The 9,646-nt window shown below is 31.2% G+C and overlaps 1 protein-coding gene across 2 annotated transcripts in view; it reads right to left on the reverse strand.

Annotated features, from left to right (window-relative positions):
• Positions 1 to 6,533: 6,533 nt before the first annotated feature.
• The window catches only part of LOC147907164 (neurobeachin-like), a 139,137-nt gene continuing 136,024 nt past the window's right edge, over positions 6,534 to 9,646 (reverse strand). For both annotated transcript variants that reach the window (XM_087413913.1, XM_087413911.1), the window contains one exon: positions 6,534 to 9,646. This exon is cut by the window's right edge and continues 395 nt beyond it. The gene's annotated coding sequence lies outside the window, so the exon portion shown is untranslated.

Consider the following 9,646-nt stretch of genomic DNA (forward strand, 5'->3'; position numbering starts at 1 on the left):
TTCATGATTGAATTAATTTTTATTTTAATTACATCCATTAGCTTTAAATTCATTGTTCGAAATATCAATTCGGGCTGTTTAAGGATTCATTTCTCTTCGCAATTTTTATCTCGTATTCAGAAAGTATTAGTGAAGCAATTACTTAAACTACTAAAATCATAAGTGTACCACACATTAAAAGTATGTACCGTACTTTCTATTAGAAGGAATATTTTTGCTTTCCGTATTATTTTTATATCCTATTTTAGGAATTTTGTTTGGAAAAAATATAAAAGTTACAAACTTAAAATTTGGTACATTTATTCTTTGATATTTAAATGATTTTTATAAATTTTTTTCAAACAAAAGATTTTTTGGCTATTGTAAATCTGTGTATGGGCATGCCAAAAAAAAAACACCAGCTCACTATTGCTACGATAACTCTGTAGTTTTAATCCGATTGAAACAAATTTTTAGAAGATTTTCACAACATTTTTCTCTTTCGTCCGACATACAATCAAATAAAAATTCTAATTCTTCAATTTTTCCGTTAAAGAAAAAGCAGGGGAAAAAGTGAAAAATCAAATTTTTTTCAAAACTTAGTCATTTTTACAAAAAACAATTTTTTTAACTTGGTTATATATATAAAGAATTTTTTTTAATTTTTCTCTCTCATTTAAGATAATTTCTATATCTTAAATCATAGTGAACGTGAGAGAGAGGTGATATTTTTTACATGTTCATACAGATTTACAAATAATTACAAAAAAATCTTTTATAATGTTCGAAAAAAATATGTGAAGAACGTCAAAGGATAAATATAGATTAAATTTTAAGTTTATAGCTTTTATACTTTTTCCATTAGAAATCCTAAAAGAGAATAAAATAAAAGCGAGAATATCTTTTTGAGCGATTTTTATATCATTTCATTTTATATTATTCATCAATAGATGTAAATTATTAAATATAATTCTTCAATAATTTTCAATAATTATTAAATTATCTTTTTAACTGCATATTGTATATAGATCTTATAAAAGAGGAAATATATCATTATCTTTTCCGATTAAGTGGAAACAATTATAACGTTCGCTCCTCCAGCTTTTGTCAAGCTAGCAGTAGTATAAGTAAATGGTCCATATATCCTTAACGAACTTTCGGAAGCGCCGACCGACTTCGTGCATCATGAACGGGGAAGTTACGACGGATATCCTGTGAGATTAGGTGTGCCGGGTCGACAAATTGTGAGTTTGCATTTACGGTACACACCATCGGCGCAACTGTTCGCTCCAAGTTCATGTCGCCGGTTTAATTGGCTTTAATAAAGTTCGGAGAGTCGCGCCAGAGAAGTCACGGAATTAACGGTTGCGGTCTATTGCGCGAGTGTAAGTAGTAAGTGGTTAAAGAACCTTCTTCCGGAGCGCCTGAGGCTCCTTCACATCGCCAACATTCATCCCTTACTCATATAGAAGAGCAATTTTGAGAGTGACCCAATAGCAAGTGAGAGAAAGAGAGGGGGGGGAGGGGGAAGGGAAGGGAGGAAGAGAACATAACTGAGAAACAATTTTACCACAACCATTTAGTCATTTACTTCGCCAACTTTTCCCACGTAATGGCGTAATCACCAAAAGATTTCTCTACCCTTAAACAGGAAGAAACAGTAAGTACGTTTACTTTCTAAATGCGTTAAAAATTACTCGACATTATTTACAAATGGTTTTGTTCATGACTTGTATTCTTTAGGTTGTTTACTATCACTTTACGTTTACACGAAGAAGACGGTGAAAATTGCAGTACAACATTATTGAACAAACATACGTTGCTTTATGTTATATCTAATGACGCAGATTTTATTAGAGAGAAGTGAATCTTTGCATGTGGTTTATTTAAAAAATACTGTATTGATGACAGTTATTTTCTTTGAATTGCGAAAATTTATCTGGATTTAATTTTAAATTTTAAGATTATCATTCCATAATGTAAATTTGTAAATGAAGATGGATGCAGTGTCATACTTGCTATGCGCGACGACGTCTTCTTGAATCTGATAACTACGTTAAACCGTTGTAATCACAGATAAACCATTGGTCAGTGCTCTCCTTACTGAATCGATAATTGGTGCCTGTTAGAAGCAGATAAGGTCACTATCCCTCCATGCTCCACCTAATCTTTCACTAATTGCTTCATATTTTCATCCTTATATAATTACTTTTTTTCGCGATATGAAATTCATATGGGCGAGTGTTTAGGCATCTTCTATCATTTTAATTACTTCAAGTACTAACTAAATCTTATGTATACTTACGAACTTTATCGTATAACGCACAGACATATTGCCATAATGGAAAATCGATTTCACGTAGGTAAATCATTACAGTGTATGCTGTAATTTTCTGTTAAAAGTGTTAACTTCGTCAATCACTATAAATATCTTCCGTTAATACCTTCCTTACGTCATACTATCGTGATATGTATTTGATTTAATATAAGTCTGATAGGAGTGTACATTCATATCTAGTAGACAGCCTTTTCCGTTTTATCTTATTTTTTGCTATCAAATTCTGTTTGAGGCAGGCACGTAAAACTCGTCGCAAAAATTCTTTTCTTGGCATAGAAGAGCCCCATCTTTACGAACAGCATATATTGTATCCCGCGGCATGAATTCAGATTCAATTCCTCTTTCATTCGACACTGCTTCCTTCGAACCAATACGAAAGTTTCCTCGTCGTGTCGGACATGGAGGTTTGTTGAGGCGTGCAGCATGTCGCCGAAACGGATGTAACTCGCACTTGAAATGATGGTTTTTTTTATGATCACGCATATATCGATCGATATCGAAGTATGAGCGCGTGTGATACAAGTTTCAGTATCACATTGTAACGACAAATGTTGCTGATTTGTCGGTTGAAACAGTGCATCGAATGAAAGGGTAGTTAATTACGAGAACAAAAGCTTACACGAGCCAGATCGATAGAAAACAGTACGTATAAATATACATCGCGCTATATAGGATGATAATAAAAAAAACCATTCAGTATTTATTGATAGATAGTACATACCATAAGTAAATAAGTCTTAGTAACATAGATTGAAAACTCAACTATTTCTTTTATATATGTATATATATATATATAATTTTGTATATCAGTATCAGAACTGATTTATTGTACTGATTTTACGTGTTGCATACGACATAAAATGATAGAAATTGAGATAAGTAGCACTGATAGCCTATTTGAGAGAATTACAGGTTCAATGAGGTGATATCCAATAATGCCCATCCAATCATAATGGCTGGTTAATATCAACTTGCTGAATGGTTTATTTTATGCACTGTGTACAGTAACTATTGTAATATATATCCCTGTACTCTTTATGATCTCCTTTCATTGTATTATTATTGAATTTGTGAAAATAATTCATTATCAAGGATAATAACATCATAAATATCTTGAAAACTGTTGTATTTTTATCCTCTTAAAATATCGTTAGCTATAAATTACCTTTTTTATTTTTTTTTGTTTATGCTGAAAAATGGTAAGATGCAAAATACCTAGTAATTTTAATACACAGAATAACTGAATAAATATTCAATATATTGGATATCCCGCATACAATCTGAATTGATTAAATTGATTGCAATATGGTTTTTAATCAATAATAAACTTCATAAGTTAACTTCATTGATTAACATGGTTAAAGACTACAGCATAGGAAAAACTTAAGTATTAAGTTTTCATTATATTTATTTATATTTACTGTTTTCATTATTGCTTTACATCTCAATTGCTGCTTACTGCTTACGTTTTGCTGTTTTATGTTTTTTGTATATCATAGCTTTAATTGATGATTAATTTTTATTCGAATGTAAATCTGGTATTTATTAATAATCTATTTAATAGTTGAGATATGTGGCATGTTAAAATTCTTCTCAAAAATGTTTTTTCAATATAATTGTCATTAAATAGAAAGAACAATTTTGCTAAAATATTTAAAAATTTAGCTGGATGCAGATTTGAAAATAATTTTAGAAATCTCATCAAGTACGATAAACAATACTATATTTTGACATTTTAGCAACTAGTGAACAGCCTCCACAATTATTATGATGATAAAATTATTTTCAGATTTTAATCTAACTAAAATTTTTAGATACTTCAACAAAACTATTCTTTCCGTGTATATCAAAATGAGAATTTTGTTGTAAAATAATAAAGTATATCTTATATGCATGACGCGAAAAAATTTTATACTATGAAGAAAAGTGACAAGTAAATTGATAAGTAAAAGTAATTAATTTTTCTATCAGTTTTTAATCTATCGTATATGCATCAATAATAACTGATCTGTCGAAAAGCGAAACGGAGTTAGCAACTAAAATGATTTCATCAATAACTGCGATGGAGGTCGCTGCTGCTAGGAGAGAATAGCTTTAATACATATGTATATGTATATATGCATACAAAATGCATCTTTACGCGCGCGTGCGCGACCACACGCACACGGATCGCTTGACTATTGATATATTCCGACGTTTACGACTTGAAGTAACTTTGCCTAATATATAGTAGGACTTAGATTATAAATTTCCCCACTTCCGAAAGTGTACCTCGTTATGGCTTAACCATATAGCAATTGCTTTATGCAATTGCTGCGCCTCACATTATAAATTTACCCACTATACTAATGTGCCGAAAGAACTTAAGAATAATGTCTAATGAATGAGATTAGATATATATTTAAGTGACTCTGTACAAAATTTAAAAAAAGATATATATCAACGTATAATTTTGTATTATTAGCGAATTGAGGAATGATTAAGTAAATGCAGCAAGTTGATCAAAAGTTCGAAAATTTATTCGTTACTGAGATTGCCTTGTCAATCAACAAAAACCGTTTTATTATATTTAAACCATTATGTTTGACCACATAAACAATATAAATTAGTATGCAGCGCACAATACTCGAATATAAACTTCATTAAACAATATGCATTGTTGTGTTAAATCTAAGTATTACACATTATGAACATAATTTGTACAGAGTGGCCAAATTTGGATATTTTATTAACAGCAAGTTCGCGTTATTGTGTATCAAATTGAGATAAATAGTTATATACAAATTCAATATAAATATATAAATACTAACATATATAAATATTACACGTAAATAATTTTTCACAAAAGATAAGAAGTGTATTAATTTTTTATATCAAAAATGAACAATAATGTATCAAGTTTATATATCCCATCGCTATATATTATATAGTTGTTGTGGCGGTTTACGATGAATGAATATATAATTAAATACGCAAATATGATCAAAGCAAAATTGAACTACGGTATAAGATAGTGTAAGATCTTCTTGGCAAGCAGGAACGGAATCCGCATTATGTTTGTTAGACAAAACCAGCATAATCCGCATTACGTTCATTAAACAAAAGCAAGCAACCGCATAAGTTTATTATTAGAAAGATACAATTAGACACGTTATTATGCGAATATACGTAAGACGAATATCTCAGTTTTGATAATAAGCCAAATACAGTGATATTCTTATTAAAATATAAAAATTAGAAATACTCTTATTATGTAAAATATTTAGATTTGGAAGAATCGCACTATTAACAATCAAATGTACCATACATTATCATAAATGATGTTTTATTTTTAAAAAAAAGTAAAAAAAAAGATAGGAATCACAAACAATAAAAAATACGAACATAATGCGTGAAAAAAACATCTGTATAACATTTTATATTTTGTATTAAATGTTTTTATAATTAAATTTACCAATAATATGAGCAAAGACAAATTTTACAATCATACTAACTATATACTGCTTTTTGTTTCAAATCAATTTTTTAATATTATTTATCTCAAAAAAATAAAAATAAGAAATTTAATAGAGAGATATATACAGAATTTGAAAGAGTCAGAGTTGCCACAGATCTTGAGAACCGAGAAAATTAGAAAAAAATCAGAAAAATTGAAATTGGTCATGGAAAGTCAGGGGAAAATATTAAAAAGTCTGAAATTTTGAAATTTGCTCACTATTTTTTAAACTGTTTCTATTCCAAATAATTGTTATAATTTTTTAAATATTATATTTGACATTTATAGTCAAATATGTTCAAAATTTGCATTTAAAATGACTTTAATAAAATAATTAAAATTTATATTTGTACTTTTATTTGACCTTTTTCATTATAACTGCATTTTTTTTTTCAATTTATTTTGTATTGGCTGAATTGTACCCCCAAAATTTTATTGTGCTTACTAAGCTTCTTTTGCGTTATTTTTAATAGTACAGACTAAATTTCCTATAATCCTTGATTCTAAATATTATTTACATATTTTATATTGATCATATATATATATATATATATATATATATATATATATATATATATGGAAAATTTTCCATTTTCACCTGGAAAAGTCAAGGAATTTTAAAATTCATTTTCTGTGGCAATCCTAAAAATGTATACCTTAACAAATTAAAAACTAAATCGATGTACTTTGGAATGGAAACGATATATTCTCCTTTTCGAATTTTTATTCCTTTTGGGACAGATACCAAGACGAATCGCGCAACGTTTCATTACTAATGCGTAAATTTCTCTCTGCTAAGGGGAAAGTATCGACAGCTATTCTCCCTTTTTCCCAAGTTGCGCACCGCAAAGTAATATTAAATCTAGATATTTGCACTCATTTGAATAAAGTATAGTCGCTATCAAATGTGTCTACTATTTTTATTCCTTTTCTCTTTTTCACCAGACGCTATTTTCTGTATTACGATTGCAACGCTTGATAACAAATTGGACTGAATTTTTCAATCAAAACGTATATAAATTTAGACTAGACATTCTATTAAAATCTTCTCACACAGATTCAATTATTCATATCATATTATTTCATTTCCATACAAATAGCAAATATTTTATTGAAACTTCAATCGGTAAAAGTAATTGCAGTGTGGCATAATGTTTTTTTGATTATTAAAATTTCATAAGAAATTAATTTCTTTCGAAACTAGAGAGTATGAGCTTTTTTTCTTCTTTGCCTTGCTTGGAGCAAATAAATAAAGACATAATAAATAAAGATTAATATCAAAAGATAACTAAAAATATTAAAACGTATTTTTTGCATTAAATAGGTAAATTATAAACCGAGGTCAGAAAGAATTGGAGCAATACCTAAGTTCTTAACCACTGGGAATATATATTGCCAGTCTAGTGCCATTAAGATAAACATGAGAAAATAACAGGAGAGACCCGCAGACGACGCATAAGCACGAGCCTGGGTGTATTTGCAGAGGACGCGGAAAGAAGCGTCTTTCTTTGCGTGTGACAATAACGAGAACGACCATGGAGCCAACAACAGTTCTCTAAGATGCTACGGATTGCCGTCGAGTTCTCTCCGTTAAGCACGAACTGATTTTCCTTGTCCGACTTTTCGCCTCGGTCCTTCCGTGCTCACCTTCGTTCTCCCGAAGCGAAGCGTCGCGGGGGCGGCTCCTTTTGAATTTTGAAAGCGCGGGAGACGCCGCGCCGCGCCGCATGCACCGCGCCGCAGGGAAATCTCATTTTCCGTGGACTCTCAGTTGAGAAACCGGTAGCACCGGATGGTTGGAGGAAAGGTCGGAAGATTTATTATGCACTTTCTTCTTCTGCAGGTGGAACGTGCGTCCGTTCGTTATACAATGCACGTCGGTCACGCCGGCGAGACCTGTGCAACACGGACTTGAGAACTCGATTGCGAGAATGGAAACCGATGGTGGACATGCTCCACAATTCTCCTTTGAGAACGCCCACGAATGCAATATTCAATGATAACAAACTATTTCTCTAGCTCATTTCTGATCGCGAAGCAATAAAATGGTTATCTGAGTTTCCATATGTTGCAGCGTGTAAACGAATACGTACGATTGTGTATTGCGGTGCATAATGGATACGGTCGTTTCGAGACCGCGTTTGCATTCATGGCAAAATACACATTTTATATCGGTCGTCAAAGATTTCTGATTAGTCAATATTAATGCAAATATCGATTAAGCAAACCGCACATTTATAAAGCTGTCGCATTAAGCATTCAACGATCCTCAAGTTCTTATCTGTACATACATCTCCGATATGTTGTAATAGAAATACTCATTGTTGACAAAGCTTGGAGAAAATCGTTTCGCTCCTCTAAAATAAAGAAAGAATGATTTGCCGAAGTATATAAAAATTTAGCTAGAGATAAAGATCTGAAATAATTTTGTTAGACTATCAAAATAATTATGTAACATGATGAAGAATGCTACGAAAAATTTTGACATTCTAGCAACCAGTTGGAACAATCTACATAATTATTTCGAACAATAGAACAAGGATAATATTTCGAATAAAACAAAGGTAATAATAGAACAAAGGTAATAAGAGTGCAGCGCAGTAAACAGAGCGCAATTAATTTTATAATGTGAACAGTATAATACTTGAAAATAATATTCGTAATGTGCGTGAAGTTTGAACATTTCGACTCATCAGCGATGAATGATCTTCCATTCATTTTGCCTAACTGCTAACAGTCAGTCATTCTTGGATTGCAAGAGTCATAATTATTTTGATAATTCTAAAAAATCTGTATCCAGCTAATTTTTAAATATTTTAAGAAAATCGTCCTTTCTGTGTAATATTAATCTTGCGTAAACCACGGTAGTGTCGCTATGCGTACCTTAATGCCGAGACACTATCAGTTTCTCTTGATATGTAAAGTATCTATATTTCCATCAGCAGTGGGTAATTTGAAAAGGAGAGGAGAAAATAAAGTCGTTAAATTCCATTTCAAAAACTTGCAAAATATAATCAATCTGCTAACAAAGAAATAATAGCTTAATTTATTGCTATTAAATAATAGCAATAAATGCAATAAAACTGGCATACAACTCATAGTTAAGTGTTATCATCCATTTCCAATGTTTTACCGACGAAGATATTTATATGTAGTCTATCGAATTACTATGGGATGATAGAATACTGCAATTGTATTAAGCGTGTATTTAATCAATATTTTAATTGAATGTAGCTTTTATGTAACAAACTCATGTCATCGATTAAATTAAATATAATATTCTCTTCTATCCGAGAAAGAGAGAAAGAGAGTGATGAACATGATGGCAATAAAAATGTCGCGACAATAGCGAACTGCGATGGCACAAAATGACAAAAAAGAATATGAAAATCGCGCGACAAGTTAAGTTCTATCGATAAAAAGAAACTTTGCGGAGCGTGTACTTCCCAACTCGTGACAAATATAACGAAAGAACTGCTTGAGAGTATTTTTCCCTGTTTCTGGAAGGTAAGTAATCGAGGTAGCTTCAATTCCGCCAGTAGTTTGGTACGGAATTAGCGCGAAGTACGACAGGAATAGTCTCTGTGAAACATTATTAAGGCACTTGACGTAATAGCACCGTCATTAAACTTCTTCATTCGTTATAGCAAAGCTACCTATGATGGAAACACGATTGATTGTTGCGTGATATATCTTACGGGAAGTGGTATTGTATAAAGTACATCTTATAGAGATAAAGCGCTATATAAGAAGTCATCGTTTAAAGCGGCTTGGTAGCCTCGCAAGATTACGTTTCGTTCGACTTTTACTGAGATAGAAACGCACACAAATCA

This window comes from Acromyrmex echinatior, chromosome 15 (genome assembly GCF_024713525.1).
Source record: "Acromyrmex echinatior isolate Ae372 chromosome 15, ASM2471352v2, whole genome shotgun sequence".
NCBI lineage: Eukaryota > Metazoa > Arthropoda > Insecta > Hymenoptera > Formicidae > Acromyrmex > Acromyrmex echinatior.